Genomic DNA, 18,016 nt, shown 5'->3' on the forward strand with positions numbered 1-18,016 from the left:
TCTTTCTTTTTTCCTTTCTCTTTCCTTTTTCTTTTCTTCTTCTTCTTCTTCTTCTTCTTCTTCTTCTTCTTCTTCTTCTTCTTCTTCTTCTTCTTCTTCTTCTTTTTTATTTTTTTGAGACAGGGTTTCTCTGTGTAACCCTGGCTGTCCTGGAACTAGCTTGGTAGACCAGGCTGGCCTGGAACTCAGAGATCGGCTGCCTCTGCCTCCTAAGTGCTGGGATTAAAGGTGTGGGCCACCATGGATTTTCTTGAGTTGTTAACTAAGGAAAACTGGCAGCTTTTTGTGGCCTCCGCAAAGCAGAGCCAGTAGGAAAGGTGTGCCCCAGCAGGTTGGCTGTCATTAATGTCTGACTTCTCAGGACGCAGTATTATGGTACTTCCCAAAACCTACTCTGTGGCCAGTGGAGGCTTTTGTTTTCCTTTTGGAAAATGAAAGAAGTCAACTGATTTCTGTAATCACGAGATGCAGAACTACAGGGCACACACCAGGGCATGTGGCGGCCACAGGAATTTGTCTCCCTTCACTGGTCTGGATGCGCTCATTCAGGGAGCTGGTGAATGGTGGAGCCATTGAGACACCTGAGATTGCAACCATTAGGAATGGGTTCCGAGGGTCCTCAGATGCATGTGTGCTTGTAGATTGTCCAAGGTGATAGAACTCCGGAAGCTTGGAGAGATGTCCAGACTGACGAGGGGAAATAGATGAAGACTCCACAGAGGAAACAAGTGGGTGTGTCTCTCAGAACCGCAGCTTCGTCTTCCTCTTTCAAATATATTTTAATACTTCTCTCTCGGGGTGTTTCTCCAGAAACCCTAGCCTCACAAATGAGCAAAGACTTCCCTCGAGGCATCTAGAGATCGCTCTTCTGGGGTGAATATGGAACCACGGAGGATGGAGTCCTTAGACAGGAGAAGAACCATCTCTGAGCAAGAGGAGGGCTTTGGAGTGGAGGCCAGGATGACCACCGATCTGGGCATGGTCCCCAATCTCCGGCGAAGCAATAGCAGCCTTTTCAAGAGCAGGAGACTTCTGTGCCCCTTCATTGAGAAGGTAGGCTTCCACCCCTGGCTGGCCATTGGTTAGGTCACCCTGGGCTAGTCAAGGCAGTCAGTGACCATACAGTAGGCTCATTTCTTACCTGGGTCTGCTATCCACTTAGAATGCTTTTTGGGAGAGGAGAGCCAGGATATGGTATAAAGCCAGCCAGACTGCTTACTGAGTATTGCTCAGCTGCAGTTGTTTCCCCTTGTCTACTGCGTGGGAAATGGCCAGGCGACACTGAGGCCCCATGCTAGATGCTGGGAGCCCTCACTTCTTCCCTGTTGCACAATAACTCTAGCTCCTCTATCTTTCTGTGGAGTCCAGGGGCAGCACCGCAGGTCCCAGGCAAGTGTCACTGGAGACTGGAAGGTACATTTGAGTATGTGGTCAGGCAGGCAGGCAGGAGGGTGTCTTCAAAGCTGGGTACCAGGTTTTCACCCCAGATGTTCTTTTCATATCATATCCTTCCCAAGGAAAGCAATGTGGACATATAAACTGTAAAGTGCTGAGCACAAGTATCCCCAAGAGAACACCTTTGCAGAGTCTCATCCCTGTCTCCTGAGTACACACCCAGATCCCAAGCAAGGGAGCTTTTAAATTTTGGGGTGGCGTTGGGTCCCTCAGTGGAAGCTGGTCAGGGAGCAGGTGTCTAAGGGAGACCTGGGGGTATGTGGCTTCATACTGTCAACATGCTCTTTCTGACTCCCAGCAAGAAAACCTCAGCTCGTGGATCCCTGAAAACATCAAGAAGAAGGCGTGTGTGTATTTCGTGGAAAGTTCCAAACTCTCTGATGCAGGGTAAGTGGCATGGTTTTGATTAAGGTCTCTGGTCCTTGTCTCCTGATGCAGTGTGAATGGTTAATCAGACCCACTTGTGCGGCCTCAGCCAGGGCCAGTTAAGGAGCAGCTGGTGCTCATGCCAGGCTGAGAATCCCCAAGTCTCTCCATCTCATCTCAGGAGACACTTGGGAAACATGCCCAGGCCCTCTCTTTCATGTCCCTAAGAGTCCCTTGGGGTATGGAATGTGCTTTGCAAATAGGTTGGCCTATGGCAGAGGGTGACCTGTACAGAGTCTTGTGGCTGTGCAGCAGGGACGTTCAGATCAAGCCTGGTGGGCCAGGTCTCCTTTACATGTCTTCGGAACTTCTTGGTTTCTAAAGAGTCAGGGATCCAGGAACTGTTTGGACCCAAGGGAAGCTCACAGGTCAAATGTCCTTAAAAGCCATATCATAGGGTCCTGCCACTGCAAGGTCTCTGGGCCTCCTTCTCTCCCTTTACTCAGCCCACAGTGAGAAAATGGTTTCCTCTAAGACTAGATAGGAGATGTTAGTGGTCACTCTAGGCAGCTGGATATTGTTGTTCCCCAGGTGGGACTGCCTGCAAGTTGGGACAGTCAGAGGGACTATGGAGCAAATGGGGACCCATCCCTGTTCCTGGGAATGCAGCACCCTTAGACACTGCTCTCTGAGGTGGGGGGTCCTTGAGACAGAACTGGGTGATGGTTCATGTTGGCAGCCCCCTCTTTAACCATCTACTTTCTTCTACTCCTTTCCCCATGGGGAACTCCTGTTTATTCCTCAGTGCCGATGGCAGACACCACCTCTGCGGTGTAGCTGCCCTGGATCCCACAAATGTACAGGATATAGCCTCCCCCACACATGCTTGTGTCTTTCTTATTCCCACTGATAGCTGTGCTGTGCCTGGGGCCCCAGCGCTTGTCTCTCCTGCTCACTGCCCAGGTCCTTTGGGAACTGCGACCAAGGTGCTGAGTGACTTTATGACTTCCTGGGCCAGACACACAGATGGCATCTGGCCCTTCTGCTTTGAATGACATAGGGGATGGAGATGCCCTACACTGTGTTCAAACTGAGTGATCATGTTGCCTCTGAGCCCTGTGAGCTCTCCAGGTGTGAGTGGTGAAAACCCAGGGGCCTGGAGGCTTTGGGGCCCATTCCCTGGCCTGGTTTCTCTTCAGGGAAGAGTCTCATTGCTTCTGGGTCATAATGGTATAGCTTCTGGAGGGAGAGGTCACCACCACGGTGCCCACAGCTTTATGCCAGGAACCCTACTGTACTTAGGGAACAATCATTTTCCAGCGGACTTCCCTGAAAAATAACAGAACAAAACATTGTCTGTCCTTCCAGGCCATTCTCTAAGCAATGCGATGGCTCCTGTGGTGTCTGCACTGTAACCCCTGGTTCACAGGAGAGTGACTGTGCACTCTATACAAATGCTATGACTGACACATGGGAGGGATTTGAGTGTCCTGGGAATTCCATATCTGTGGAGCCTAGAATCTATCTGTTCTGTATGGACACTGAGGAACCAACACAGAAAGGGACCAGGGGCTCCATGTGGGAAGAACAGCCCTCTTCATGCATCAAGGAGACCAGGGGAAGGGACATTGGCCATAGCTTCTATGTGACTCCCACATGCTGGCTTTGCTTGGATCCTGGTAATCAGTCTCACTCCCTGAGGCTAGGCAGGGCCCAGAGAAAAAGTAAATACTGATTCAGTTGATGTGGTCTGTGTGAGCTTGTGGGTCCCCAAGACCACCCTACATGCCCACTGAGAGTTAGGATGCTCACTGATGGTTTTCCTTAAAGTGGAGGGTCGTGGCTGTAAAAGTCCCTTCTCTAGTTGCCTATGTTGGGGTTTCTGCCTTGGAAGCCAAAGAGAGCCTGTCTTAGTTCCTGTTTATTTCCATGAAGAGACACTATGATCAAGGCAACTTATTAAAAGAAAACATTTAACTGGGGGCTTGCTTAAAGTTTCACAGGGTAAGTACATGATCGTCATGTAGGGAGCATGGCGGCAGGCCAGGCAGGCATGGCACTGGAACAGTCGCTGAGAGCTCACATTCTGAGACAACAACCAGGAGAGAGAGAGAGAGAGAGAGAGAGAGAGAGAGAGAGAGAGAGAGGAGAAGAGAGAGAGAGAGACAGAGACAGAGACAGACACACATACACAGAGAGTGAGAGAGAGAGAGAGAGAGAGAGAGAGAGAGAGAGAGAGAGAGGCTGGAAAAGGGTGTGAGGGTTTTGAAACTTCAAGGCACATCCCCAACGACACAGTTCTTTCAAGAATCCTAGAAACTATCCTAATCCTTCCTAAACAGTTCCATCAACTGGGAACCAAGTATTCAAACATGTGAGCCTATGGGGGCCATTTGCATTTGAACCACCACAGAGCTTGTCTGTACTGACAATTGTGTGGCCACCTAGTTGCAAACCAGAAGGAACACCAGTGTTCAGCAAGTGTCATATAGCAGAAGGATAGACCTGGTCAGTAGGGGTCCTGCTCCCAGCCTCCAGGTGGAAGGCAGGCTTCCTGGCAGGTGGAGCCCCTTCCCACTCAGTCCCATGGTGCTGCGGGGGGCACTTGCTTTGAATCTTCCCTTTGCTCCTGTCCCTAGAGAATGTGGCTCTGCTCTGTTATTGGTCATGGGGCAGGCAAAGGAGCGGAGAAAGTGGCCAGCATCCTTCCTATCAGGGCAGAGCTTAGGAACTGTGTTGATTCACCTACACAGCCACCAGTTGCTTTAGGAACTTCCTTTCTCCGCTTGTCCTGTCAGGCCTGGAACCTTTACTGCCTGACTCCATCATCCCCCCTCGCTTCTTAGTCCCCCAGTACCAGTGGCCACCCTCAGCTCAGCATGGATGTCTCATGTCCCTTTGGACCATTGCCACCCCAGACCAGAAATTCCCCCACGTGGCTGAGCATTTCCTTCCAACTGTGGGCCTCTTTCCTATCCCACAGCCTCATCTATAGAGTGCAGAGGTTGAAATGGGGTTGGGAAGGGTTTCAGCATTCAAGCATGGGTACTGAGTGAGGCTAGGATCATCACATCTGGGAGAAGGACTCGGAAGCATTGGGTATCTCCCTAGAGCTCGCCCCTCCTCTCAGCGTGCCATTCTTGTCCATGCCCAAATAGGTTAAGACTGTGTAGTTATTTCATTTCTGGTTTGTCTGACACAGTCGGTGCAGCTTTCTGTTCTGGGCCAGGATAGAGAACACCTTGGGTGTGTGTGTGTAAAAGCTCACGCCATCAAAGAGAAAGAAGAGAGAAAAGAGATGGCTTGGTATTGCCTGATGGCATCCTCAGCATCACCAGGCCAAGATACAACAGCCAGGTCTTAGCTCAGGGGCACGTTGCTGCCTTCACTCTAAGCCTAGCTAGGAAGATCCTTAAGATCCCTGAAAGCCATACGTGCCTGGAGTCTCTTTCAGGGGTCTGTATGATTTTTCAGAGTGGGGCCAGGGAATGTAATCTCTCGTGACAATGATGGAGAAATTGGGATGGAACTTCCAAACCCTGCAGCAACAGTGGCAGGAAGATATGGTTGCCTCTCCTGGCCCAGCCATCGTCTCCTGCTGGTCTGGGTCTGAGTCCGTCTGGTTTAGATGCGTCCTCTGCTTCAGCCGTGCTTCGTCTTTTGTAGGGCTTAGTATAGTTTGCCAGCCTCTTCTGTTTTGTACTGGGCTTCTGTTGTATGTGTTCAACTTCTAATTTTGAAAGAATTGCAGATTCAAAGGAAGATATGCCAGCCCCCTTGTCCGGGTAGCTCTGTTTTCATAACAGTGGTGCTGTATCAAAACAGAAAGTTCAACCTTGGTCAGAGTGCACGCTGCCCTTTCATCACACGTTAGCATGTGCAACCACACAGGCAGGATGCATACGCCACAGATAGCCCTCTACTTGCCCTTGTGGTTACACACACCCTTTCTCACCCTCTAGCAACCAGTACACACATCTTCACATAGACTTCCTATAAACCTGTCATTTAGAGAAAATCACGTGGGTAGAGTCATGAACCTCTGGGTCTGGGTCACACAGATGGCACCACACGGTGGGGGTCTGTGCCTTTTGACATGCAGCCCTTGAGCCTCATTCATGTTCCTGCATCGACTCTTTCACCATTGAGCAATTCTTTAATTATAAATATTTGATGTGAGACTTTGTAGATAATAACCAGGTCCTGGTTTTTGTTCATTTGTTTGTTTTAGTTCTGTCTGTCTGTCTCTCTCTCTCTGTAAACCAGGTTGGCTTCAGACTCACAGATGTGCCTGCCTCTGCCTTGCAAGTGCTAAAGGCGTGTGCCACCATGCCTGCTGTGTGTTTGGATCACTTACATTTAATATAATCATTGCTGCTTTAGGGCTTGGATGTGCCACTTTGTTTTTGTTTTCCGTTTTCTTTCTCTTTCACTTCAGCTTCGTTGTGGCTGCTGTGGTTATTGAAGTTACTTAGCAAAGGGTGTCACAATCCAGGAGTGGTGATATGCTGAGAGTCGCCGTAGAGTGTAGAAACATCTCCTTTTACCAGTCCTCACTTACAATTGCTTAGAATACCATGTTTGACCCAGTTCAACCATAAAACACCCTTTTAAAAACCCAAGAGGAATGGAATGTATTTACTCACGTTTTCTACTCTTTCTAGTGTTTCATCTTCCTCTCTGATATTCAGATGTCTTCATTTGCCCTTTCTCTTCCTTTCAGATAATTTCCTTTATAAGTTTTTTGTTTGTTTGTTTTTTAAACAGGGTCTCATGTAGACCAGGTTGACCTTGAACTCCCTATGTAGCTGAAGGTGACCTTGGATTAAGATCTTCTTGCCTCTAGCTCCACCTCCTGAAAACGTGGGTCACAGGGGTGCATCCCCATGCCTGGTTCTTGCAGTGCTGGGACTGAATCCAGGCCTTGGAGCATGCCAGGAAACACCCTGCCAGCTGGGCTACACCCCACCCCTTTAGTCATTCTTTGGGCTTGTTCTACTGTTGACAAATCTCCTTAATGGCAGTTCAGCTAAGAGCATTCCTCAAGTTCTTCAGTCTCAAAGGATAGTTTTGGTGGGTATAGAACTCTGGGTTGTAGTTTTTAAATCTTTCAGCACTGAACTTCTTCTTTATGGCTTCTCATAAAAAGTATGTTGCTTTTAAGCTGGGTGTGGTGGCACACGCCTTTAATCCCAGCACTTGGAGGCAGAGACAGGTGGATCTCTTTGAGGCTGGAAATGGCTCAGTAGTGAAGAGTATTAGCCGCTCTTTCAAAGTACCAGGGTTCAATTCCCAGGACCCACATAGTGGCTCATCTCTGCTTCTATCTCCAGTTCCAGGGAATCTGATGCCATCTTCTGGCCTATCTGGGCACCAGGCACACATGCAGGCAAAATACTCATACAGATTAGAACAAGAACAACAAAACCAAGAAGCTTGGAGGGGAGAGGGATCAGCAGGTGGCATTTTGGTCTCACTGTTGTCCAGCTTTTTTTCTTGTTTGGTTTTGAAAGTTTGGTGATGTCATCTCTTAACATGTGTCTCTTTGGGTTTATACTGTTTGTGGCTCACTCAGATTCTTGGATCTGCAGGTTTGTTTGTTTATTTTTTGAAGCACACATGGGGAAGTTGTGAGAACCTGTGTAAGAAAACTGTGACTAGGATGAGGTGACGCACACCTTTTATCCCAGCACTCAGGAGGCAGAGGCAGGAGGATCTCTGTGAGTTCGAGGCCAGCCTTGACACTCAGGCAGGGTGTCTTGTCACTGCTAGGTGGTATGGATGTCTTGGCTCTCCTCTGGCCCCCTGGTGTCCCTGTGGAGAACACCAGAGGCATTTCATTCCTGTGATAACCTTGGAATCTTCACAGGAAGGTGGTGTGTGAATGTGGTTACACCCGTGAACAGCACGAGGAAGTGGCCATCAAGCCTCACGCCTTTCAGGGCAAGGAATGGGACCCGAAGAAGCATGTCCACGAGATGCCTACAGATGCCTTTGGCGACATCGTTTTCACAGGCCTGAGCCAGAAAGTGGGGAAGGTGGGTTGCATTACACCCGGAGGGTGGGGGGAGAATGAGAGTGGGCATCTAGGGGCATGGAACCCATTACACACTGAGAAATGGCACAGGGTGCTGGGCGCTCTTCAGGCAAAAAGAGGGAGCAGAGGGAGGAGTACAGAGCTTCCTAAGGGAGGCATGAGCTCATTCTTTTTTTTTTTTTTTTTTTTTTTTTTTTGGTTTTTCGAGACAGGGTTTCTCTGTGTAAATGCCCTGGCTATCCTGAAACTTACTCTATAGACCAGGCTGGCCTCGGACTCAGAGATTTGCCTGTCTCTGCCTCCAAGTGCTGGGATTAAAGGCGTGTGCCACCACCGCCTGGCTGTGAGCTCATTCTGAAGGGTCCACTGTCTTTTTGGGTCCAGGGGAATGAGGAGGAGAACTCAGGACCTAGCACGGATGTGGTTGGCTAATGAATGGTGGTGAGGGGAGATGATACAGCTGCAGGAGGAGGTCCTGTCCTGTCACGGGGCCTCAGGTCAGGAAGAGAGGCGTGGAGAGGTCTCACTCTTACTCAGAGCTACGAGAGGCAGAGCCATGGTGGGTTTGAAACCAGCTGATCCCTAGTCCAGGTTTCTAACCTGACAGCCTCCTGGCTCCAGCTGCTTCTCCAAGGACACTGACAGAGACAGTCCCAAGCCTGGGACAGTTAGTGGTGGGGGATAGTATTCTTGTTTTACCAGTGAGTGGGATACTTGTTGAGAACTTACAAGGTATGTCCCTTCCTGATTGTGTGTGTCACCTCCGTGTCATTTTCTTGTCCCGTGACAAAAGGCAGTTTCTAGAGGAAGGATTTATTATGGCTTATGGTTTGAAGAGATACAGTCCATTATGGTGGAGAAGACTTGATGGAGTTCCAGGTGCTTGAAGCTGCAGGGTGGGGGATGAGCCTGCTGGTTGCATCTTGGTGGGTCAAGAGATAGAGATAGCTAGAGAGATAGATGGGAGACGAGGAGGAAAGCTGGGCTGTCATCATTAAGTTCTGCTCCCTAGCAACCAGCAATCCACTTACTTCATCCAGAGGGTTCCACAGCATCTCAGTACCTCCAACTGGAGATCAGATGTTCAAACACATGAGCCTGTGGGGGAACATTTCATATTTCAATCGCAGCACCCGCAATGTGGGTCCACACCCCCTTTCCTTCTGGATTCATGTGATTTACAGTCTAAGAGCAAGACTGTGAGAAGGTGGTCCTGGACACCGGCTCAGCCCTGTGAGAACAGCCACTGTGAGGGCTGACGGGCAGTAGCCGCTGTGGTATCAGGTAGCATTCTTTTTTTTTTTTTTTTTTTTTACTTTTATCTGCAGTTATTTTATGCTGAATTTATTCCCGTGCCGTAAGTTTTTGTTTCTTCAGTTTCATCTGGGATATATTTTTCTTCTGTGCAACCTCCTCTTCTGGCTTTGGAACAATCTGTTCCTTTTCCATGAGGATCATTCGATGTGGCTGGGGGGAGCTTATGTTTGGGTTAATCCGGCCGTGAGCTCTGTAAATTCATCGAGGCATCTTAGGTGCTTTGTTCACCTGGATGTGTTCGATGACCAGAGAATCTACGTCTAGACCCTTAAGCCCAGCATTGCTCTCTGCATTTTTAAGCACGTGCAGCAAAAATTCAGCACTCTTTTTCAGCCACCAACCCTGTGTCCAACCCCACTGTTTGGCCTGGGCATACCTGCGACTCCACCATTGTACCGCCGGGATGGCACACATTTCTTCTTCAAAGTGACATCTTTCAGGCATTTGGTGGCTTTTTGGATATGCATACCGTTGATGGTTTCACAGGTATTCTTAAAGTGAACCCAGAGATTTGAACCTCTTGACTTGCATGATTTTGTAGGGTTTTCTGGGTCGAGAGAGTAGCGAACCATCTTCACAGGTTACCTCAGGTCACTTACAGGAAGAGGAAGTGCAAGGGCTATTGGGAGAATTCATCACATAGCATTCTTTTTTGTTGTTTGGCTGAGTCCTGTTTGCTCTGGAGACTCCTAATGTCCCTTTGGATTTGTGTTGTCCTGCCCATTATGGGCCCTTCAGGTAGATCCTAGTCAAGCTGGATTTCCTTACACAGTTGATGTAACCAGAGTGGAAAAGTCTACTATGAGATGTGGGCTTCAGTGTTTGCTTGGCATAGATGGGTCTCTGGGTTCCATATCCAGTGTGTGCGAGCAAATGCATGCTTGCACACATGCACACATGCACATGCTCGTAGACACACACACACACACACACACACACACACACACACACACACACACACACTAAGTCCACCAGGAGCTTAGGATGTTCTGGAGTGTGAAGCCAGGGGGCTTCCCTCTCCTTCCCACCCAGGGCCAGACAATGTGTACACCAAGCAGGGCCAGCAGAGGGTGGCCAAAACCGGGAGTGTGAGAACAGGATGCAGATGGGATAGAGGTTAAACCACAAGGAGGAACCGTTGCAGAGAGAGGAGGTGGCATAAGGAGGGTGTTTGTGGGTGGTGGTCTGAGGCGCTCCCTAAGCAGAGAGAAAGTGGAAAGAGGAAGTCTGGTAGAGAGAGCTGGGCCTAGGGGCTTTGTAAATAATAGTCTGGTTTTACTTAGGGAGCCCCTGTACTTGGGTCTCTCCTCTTTCTTCTTACAACTCATGTCTTGACTATCCAGTGAAGGCTACTTTTCTTCCTGGGTGAGCTCAAGGTGTTCAGCCCCAGGCTGAGATGTGATAGAATATTATTTTCAGGTGTGTGACTTTTGTTTATGCTGTATTTGTTTAACTCCGTGAAGCTGTGTTAGTGTGTCTGTGTAAAACACCTGATGGCCCTAATAAAGAGCTGAACAGCCAATAGCAAGTCAGGAGCAAGGATAGGTGGGGCTGGCAGGCAGAGAGAATAAATAGGAGGAGAACAGAGGAGGGGCAACAGAACAAGGAAAGGTGGGTGCTGGAGCCCGGCCACCCAGCTACCCGGCCACCTGGCTACCCAGCAATCCATGGAGTAAGAGTAAGATCTTCAGAAGCAAGAGAACAGGAAAGCCCAGAGGCAAAAGGTGGACGGGTTAATTTAAGAAAAGCCGACTAGAAACTAGCCAAGATAAGGCAGTGCATTCATAAGTAATAATAAGACTCTGTGTGATTTACTTGGGAGCTGGGTGGAGGGCCCCGGCCTCAGAAGACAAAAGAATAAAGAATAAAAAACCCAACACTGAGCAGGCAGGGCACAGGTGACCCCACTCTGTTGAAGTCATTCTCTCAAGGTTCCTTCATTGTCTTCTGCAGGGTTCCCTGTAGGGTTCCCTCGCCCTGCAGGGTACCCTCATTGTCACTGCAGGGTGACCTGTGCCTTGTAGGGTTTCCTTGCTGTGTCTTCTGCAAGGCGCCCTCACCAGCTCATGATTCCCCTGCAGTATGTCCGGGTCTCCCAGGACACGCCCTCCAGTGTCATCTACCAACTCATGACCCAGCACTGGGGCCTGGATGTCCCCAACCTCCTCATCTCAGTGACTGGTGGGGCCAAGAACTTTAAAATGAGGCTGAGGCTGAAGAGCATCTTCCGGAGGGGCCTGGTCAAGGTGGCCCAAACCACAGGTGAGTGACATGAGCATGTTCCTTGATGCCCAGCTGCCTCTCAGCCCACACTATGTATAAACTGATGTTTATAGTCGCATAGCCACTGCTAGATTTTTTTTAATGGATTTATTTTTACTTAGCGCCTGCATACCTGCATGTCTGTATCTGTGTCCATGTCTGTCTCTCTCTCTCTCTCTGTGTGTGTGTGTATGTATGTGTGTGTGTGTGTGTGTGTGTGTGTGTGTGTGTGTGTATAAGCTACATACGCTCCAATGCCTGTGGAAGACAAAAGATGCCATTGGATCTACTGGAGCTGGAGTTACAGATGGTTGTGAGCCTCCTGACATGGGTGCCAGGAACAGAACTTAGGTTCTCTGGAAGAGCAGCCAGTACTCTTAACTGCTACTGAGCCATCTCTCTGGACCCTAGGTTTTATTTTAATGTCAGGAGAGGCCTGCAGAGAGAAGATGGGAGTCTGTCCCATTGTCATCTTTGCAATGTGGGTGCTCAGGTCTCAGAAAGTCATCAGGAAGATACTGTCACAGCAGAGTGTCTCCTCCTTAATCCTGCTTTAGAGACGTATCTGCCGATAGACTTGAGAGTCGGATGATGAAGTCCCATGCTAGGAGCACAGTGGGACTCTGGGTGTCAGTACTGACTTGGCAAGATGCACATTGGAGCCTAGAGGCAAGGTCTGTCTCTTTCCCCAGGGGCCTGGATCATCACTGGGGGGTCCCACACTGGTGTGATGAAGCAGGTGGGTGAGGCGGTACGGGACTTCAGCCTGAGCAGCAGTTGCAAAGAAGGAGACGTCATCACCATTGGTGTAGCCACATGGGGCACCATCCACAACCGAGAGGGGCTGATCAATTCCAAGGTGAGTAGTTACTCCAGAGTGAGCCTGGGTCAGAGGAGGAAGGCTGGGAGCAGAGGGAGAGAAATCCAACTCTTTACAAAGACTGCAGGGAGCGTGCTGGGTGGTAGCATGAGTGTGTGTGGGGGGGAGTGGTGCTGCAGGGCACAGTTCTGACTAAGGTAGTATAATACCTCAGATACAGTGAGCAGTGTGGGCAGCTAACATGGACAGACTTAAGATTACAGGAGGGGCGTATGCAGAGATGGCTCAGAGGTTAAGAGTGCAACTGTTCTTCCAGAGGTCCTGAGTTCAATTCCCAGCAACCACATGGTAGTTCACAACCATCTGTTATGAGATCTGGTGCGCAAATATACATGGAAGCAGAATGTAAATAAATAAATACATAAATAAATAAATAAAATCTTTTTAAAAAAGAAAGTTCTTTTTAAAAATAAGATTACAGGAGGGGTCCATGTGCTGATTCCCAGCTGGGGGTGCATCCCAAGAGTTGCTTTGTTGAGAAATGGGCTTTGAGGAAGGGAGTGACTGACCAGGACCACACAGCCAAACAAGCATTGGGGTTAGACTGAGCCAGCTATTTGGCCACAAAGCATGAGCTTTGAGCTTTAAACACCTATGCTCAGAGGCCTCCAGCCTGGATTTCCACACAACTGTCGTTTCTGGCAGTCAGCAGCAAGTTGGGCTGCCCTTTAATGCTACACCCAGAGCTTGGCTCAGCAGCTGCTTAAGAATGGAGACTTGAGTTTGTAACTCGGTTCACTAAGTGGGGTTTTCTAAGGATACATTAGATCTGTCCTAATGAGGACACGGATGTTTCATTTACTGTCAGGGAAATCTGGGGACAATATAGTCTGTGACTAAAGAAAGTTTCTTGTCACTGCTGACAAGCGTGTGCCTGGCCCATCGGACAGTCTCCCTGGCTCAGCCGTCCTTTGCCAGACACAAAGGACAATGTTGGTCTTTCTTTTGTGTCAGAATCATGGAGTGTCTCCCTGGGTAGGATGGACTAACTGTTCAGAACCCTCTGGTTGTTACACTGTTCCATTCTCTGTGGACAGTAGAGAAGGTGTGTGGTCCAGCCCGTTAGTCTCTTTGGGGGGTGCTGTGAAACATGGCCACAAACCTGGTTGCAGAAAAAAACTAATTTATCTATCTATATTTAGATGTTACTTTCCCGCAGCATGGACACCTTATCACGTAGCTCCAATGAAGATGAGGCTCTACACTATTCTGGGGGCTCTGATGAGGAACCTTCCCACCCTTTTAACTTCTGTTGTTTCTGGGAGTTCCTGGGGGCCCCATCCAAATAATTCAGGTTAATTTTCTCCTGTTTAGATCCTTAAACATCACAGTTGCAAAGGCCCTTTGTTTAGATAAGGGGCACTACTAGCAGATTCTTGGTCTTAGAAATTGGTGGGTTTTTTTTTGGGGGGGACATGATCCAAGCCATTAGACTCCCCCATTTCCAGAATTCAGGTATAACTTTTTACCGACCTGTGTGAGTCTCCCCTGGTCATCCACAGGGAGGTTTCCCCGCTGAGTACATGCTGGATGAGGAAGGCCAAGGAAATCTGACCTGCCTAGACAGCAACCACTCCCACTTCATCCTGGTGGATGACGGGACCCATGGCCAGTATGGTGTGGAGATCCCCCTGAGGACAAAGCTGGAGAAGTTCATATCAGAGCAAACAAAGGAAAGAGGAGGTAAATATGCTTCTGAGGGCATCTGGGGCAGAAAGAACCGGGGCTGTCCCTGTGTCAGAGCCACAGCCCGCCACGGCCTGTGTTGTACGTGAAGGTGAGATCACAACACACCCGTGTTGGTTTCCTGGGTCCCTGTCTGCTGCTTCATGGGGACCTGTCTTCTCTTGCTGCCATGATCAGCGGAAGGGTGTCGGTGCAGGCTTGTCTGTTTGCTGACAGTTAACAGAACCATCTACATGTCCAACTAGAGACAGTTTCAGGCTGGGAAGTGAGGAGATGGCAGTTTGACTCACAGCTTGTGGGGAGAGGGGTGGGAGCACCTAGTGTGAGAGGTGTGAGGAGCGGCACAGGGAGCACGGGGAGGGTTCCGGCTCAGCACCTGGGTTGTTTGGGATGATTCTGGGCAGCATGTTTCAAGCTTCTCTGTGCTTCCTGAATCGGGGTCCCCAGTGAGGCTGATCATTACCGTCCTAAAATCACCTCCCCCAGGGCTGGATGGCATAGAACTTGCATACCATTAAGTTCCCAGGGGGATGTGTTACCTGTGTAGGGACCACACTGGGAGAGCACTCTTTTGACTAGGAGAACCCAGGGTGAGGTGTATGAAGGCAGGGACTTTGTTGGCACTGGTGGGGGGGGGCAGCTTTGTTGCCCAGGGGAAGGGACTCCTCATGTTACCTCTATTTCTCTTGCCTTCTGGGTGGGGTTGAGTAGAAGGGCAGAAGACTCATAATCTGTGCCCCACCCCAGCCCAAGCCAGATGGGACAGTCCCCTCCTAGAGGTTCCTTGGGCCAACTTGGATTCTGAGGTACCATAAAAAGAGCAGCAGAGAAAGGCAGGCTGGCTAGAGTGGTCCACTGGGTAGAGAGGATGGGGTTCTGTTCTTGCTCTTTCTGTACAGGAATTCAATCAGGATGGGATAGGATGCTGGTGGAAAGATGGAGGGGGCAGTCAGGCACAAGATTAGGGATGTGGTAGGAGCAGGGGAAGGGGGAGTGGCCGGGGGGAGGGGCAGGGAGAATGGTCGGGGATAGGAGTGGGGCAAATGGCCAGGTGGTCTTGGGTTTGCTATTTTATGGTCCGTGAGCATTTGCAAGCCATCATCGTTTGCCTTTAGCAGCTGCCCATTATCTACCACTCGGCCAAGCAAGTGCTTCCCACATGACTAGGGTGGAGTTGGTTGGGTGAAGGAAGTGGCCTCAAACAGTAGGTCTGTGCTTCCCCCCAATATGCCTTCCCACGGACTCCATGTCTGCCTAGGTGTGGCCATCAAGATCCCCATTGTTTGCGTGGTGTTGGAGGGCGGCCCTGGAACCCTGCATGTGAGTAGAAGCTGTTGTGCGTCATGGGGCTCAGGCCCCGTTGTGGAGGAAGGACTGGTGGACGCCTCCGCTAAAAATCTGGCACCTTCACTGGGAACACACATGGCATGCTGTCCTCAGTATATGGAGGGGAGGGAAGCCACCACAGGACAGGGATGTTTCCAGGTGGGAAAGGACACACCCAATGGGTAGACCCTCACGTGGGAGAGGTGGCCTGGCTTTAGCCCAGGTCATGGTGGGGTTGCTGGTTCTCTTCTCCCAGAGAACTCTCCAGAAGGCTTTCACCCAGTGTCCCAGGCACTGCTCTCAGATTACAGACCCCGGCTCCAGTCCAGCTCCTGGAGCTAAAATCTGGAGTTTCCTCATGGTCCTTGTACCCCTGGGCTTTGGTCATTCAGGGTCCACACAGCATCCCCGTGAGTGGGTCTGGTCAATGACTGCGCCGTGAACCCATTTGCTACAGTGCTATTGGGTGTTAAGTGACAAGCCTGAGTCAGGTGTATCAGTGGCACACTCCTTGTGTGTCAACAACAGCTCTTTTGCCTCTTGAAGAATGGCATGCACTAAACCAGTGAGGGCTTCTGGAAAGTTCCAGCTTCATAGGCTCACTCTAGTAGCAAGTGGCATGCCGCCTTAGCTGTCACTGAATGATGCTGTATTTCAAACACGTCAGAGCTGGGTGAGGACTCTGGCCACCTCACACTTGGTTCTGGTTTTGCAGACCATCTACAACGCCATCACCAATGGCACGCCCTGTGTGATAGTGGAGGGCTCCGGCCGAGTGGCTGACGTCATTGCCCAGGTGGCTGCTCTGCCTGTCTCTGAGATCACTATCTCCCTGATACAGCAGAAGCTCAGCATCTTCTTCCAGGAGATGTTTGAGACTTTCACTGAAAGCAGGATCGTGGAATGGACCAAAAAGGTAAGACATAGGGGCTTACAGTTACCAGGCTGACTCCCAGACAGACAGACCAGGACTCCAGGGACCTGAAGTGAGTCAGAGTGGGTGCATGGCTGAATTTGTAGATGGCAGAAAACTTTGAGCCCCAGGACAGGCAGGGCCTCCTGGTTGGGCACTGGAAGGTTGAAGCATCTGACAGACATCATGCCAAAGGAAAGCTGAGGTTTGAACTCTTATTTGCAGAATATAGGGCTGGGCTGGAACATCTCAGAACTTGAGTGTGTTGTTCTGGGACCCAGAGCATGTTGGACTGGAGGGTTGTGGTGCTTGCGGGGGGAGGGGGGACCAGGAGGCACTGCAGCAGGAGGGGCCTTGGTTGGGATGCCAGTGGCAGAGTTTACGGGCCACAGCAATGAGTGGCACCACATGGTCCAGCCTTGTCTCCTCATAAGAGCACTAATGGAGCGGTCTCAGAAGTGCTCATCTCCCCAGTCCTGAAGCTGGGTTTTGCGGTGGTGTCTTGATGAGTTCTGCAGAGTGTGCAGTGAGTGTCTGTACCTTTGGTCCCAGAGCTCAGAGCTCATCCTCAGAGTTTTTATAGCATATGAGTGTGAGAAGTGTTAGCTTCCGCTGAGCTGAATTTAGGTCCCACCAGCCACAAGCCAAAGGAACACACTGGAGCTAGGCACAATGGACTATGACTCATGAGGGGCTTGGGCTGTGGCTGGACGATGGAGAACGATGAGTCCTCTGAAGGGGTGGCTCAGGGAAGCATGGAGACTCATTTAAATTTGCCAAGGACTCAGAGTGGCCTTGTTTGGTGTGGATGCTCTGTGAGATTATCTGGCAGGGAAATAACATAAATTTGGTGAGATTCTCATCCCTTCCCCACTCCCCACTCCCAAAGGCCTTTGCTTGCTTGTCCAGTGCTTTGAGCTGTTGGGTAGGCCGGGAGCCTTTTCTCAGCAACGTTATGAATTATTCAGGCAATTCAGAGAACTGAGTTTAATCTCTTTGTTCAAGAGTATTTTTGTTACATTTATTGTGTGTGTGTGTGTGTGTGTGTGTGTGTGTGTGTGTGTGTGTATACACTCAGGCTCACACACTGGTGTCACAATGCACACACATCATGGGGCAGTTGGACAACATTTTGTGCAAGTCAGTTCTTTCTTCTACTCTATGGGCCCTAGGAGATTGAAGTCAAGTCATCAGGTTTGCTGGCAAGCGCCTTCCTAGCTGAGCCTGCACAGACTGGGGAGTGTGGTTCCTTGTTGGGACCTCAGTCCCTTTTGTCCTTCAAGGAGGCAGAATACCTTAACTCTGGGTCTCACTGGCAACCATTTGCTGCAGATCCAAGATATTGTGCGGAGGCGGCAGCTGCTGACGGTCTTCCGGGAAGGCAAGGACGGGCAGCAGGATGTGGATGTGGCCATTCTGCAGGCTTTACTGAAAGGTGAGACTGTGAGCAGGGGGAAAGCAGAGACCAGGACAAGTGTGCTCATGATAAATGACAGCATCTCAGTCAGATGCTCTGGCCAGAGAGTGCTGCACTGGGCCATCACTGTAAACCTTTGAAACACAGCAAATTCCAGTAAGGTGAATGCAAACAGACCCATGCCAGTCCCATTACAGTCAAGCTTTTCGAAGACAGGAAATCTTGAGAATAGCAAGGAGAGGTGGGGGAGGAATTAAGATATTCTTAGAGAAATAGAAGCACAGGGAATTTATAAGCACTAGATCTGAGTTATAAGAAGTGCTCAAGGGAGCCAGCAGGGTGAATGCAAAGAACACC

At 49.9% G+C, this 18,016-nt stretch overlaps 1 pseudogene; it reads right to left on the reverse strand.

The window, feature by feature from the left end:
- Window positions 1–9,202: 9,202 nt before the first annotated feature.
- On the reverse strand, window positions 9,203–9,805 carry LOC107979313 (annotated as a pseudogene).
- Between the last annotated feature and the right edge of the window lie 8,211 nt (window positions 9,806–18,016).

This window comes from Cricetulus griseus (assembly GCF_003668045.3).
Source record: "Cricetulus griseus strain 17A/GY chromosome 1 unlocalized genomic scaffold, alternate assembly CriGri-PICRH-1.0 chr1_0, whole genome shotgun sequence".
Taxonomy (NCBI): Eukaryota; Metazoa; Chordata; class Mammalia; order Rodentia; family Cricetidae; genus Cricetulus; species Cricetulus griseus.